Here is a 1245-nt window from a genome sequence, read left to right on the forward strand (position 1 = left end):
TGAGGCTCCGCCGAACCCCTGAGACCGACTCACCGAATCCCTGGGGTTCGATCGAACTCAGGTTAAGAACCACTGTCCTAGACATATGACTTACACACTGACCAGGGCTGTGATTTACTATAAAAAATAAAAATAAAAACACACACACACACACACAAAAACTACAGTTTAAACTATTTTAATCAAATCATGGTCTGTTTAAGAAAAATATTCTACTGATGAGATTATATTAATTGAATAATGAATCTAAATTTAACTTGAATTTAGGCCTACTCAAAACAATGTTGATTTGTCTAATATTTAAACGTGGTTAAAGTTAACACTAGCATTAAAAGTAGCATAATTAAGCTAACACCATCTATATATGTAGATAAAGTTCTATCCATCTTGCTATGTATATATATATATATATATATATATATAAACATCATCGCACAGATAATCAAAACACTTAACATTTACATAGCATCTTTGTAAGATTGTCCTTGTTAGCTAGTGTAACCTGTGTATAGTATTAGTGTTCTTTACTGATAACCTAGTTTTATAGTAGGTTAACCTTGATGTGTTCTGCTTTGTGTTCAGTTGAAGAAGGGAGTCAGACCACAGGAGTTGCTGGTTGTTCTTTAATGCAGGTTGCTGGCAGAGACCTGCACAAATAGAAATAAAAATGCCCTTTAACATGCAGCTCTTCCATTCACAGGAGTCGGAATTCTCCTCTTCTCAGGCAGCCTAGTGCCAACTCAGAGTAATTGGCGTAGTAGTACTATTAGTACTATTAGTAAAGTAGTAGGGCTGCACAGTGGCGCAGTTGGTAGAGCTGTTGCCTTGCAGCAAGAAGGTTCTGGGTTCAATTCCCAGCCCTGGTCTTTCTGCATGGAGTTTGCATGTTCTCCCTGTGCATGTGTGGGTTTTCTCCGGGTACTCCAGTTTCCTCCTGTTAGGATGGCCCTTAGCTGCTGGAGGAAGTAGGAGACTTGAGGCACAGAAACTGTGCAAACCCACTGGGTGTTTATTCACCAACATTTAACAGTCGCTGGCTGTTCCAATTCACAACCCACCAAGAAACAGGGTAAAACAAAATACATACACACACAGTTTGACTAACTAAATCCTCAGAATAATATATATTGCCAAATACTATTAATTTTAAGCATCTCTAAAACACATTTATCAATATAAATATAAATCCAACATTAAATTTATAAAATGCCTAGCTCTACTGCTCCCCCTCTTCCATCTGCTTTG

The sequence above is a fragment of the Poecilia formosa genome, unplaced genomic scaffold (assembly GCF_000485575.1).
Source record: "Poecilia formosa unplaced genomic scaffold, Poecilia_formosa-5.1.2 Scaffold678, whole genome shotgun sequence".
NCBI lineage: Eukaryota > Metazoa > Chordata > Actinopteri > Cyprinodontiformes > Poeciliidae > Poecilia > Poecilia formosa.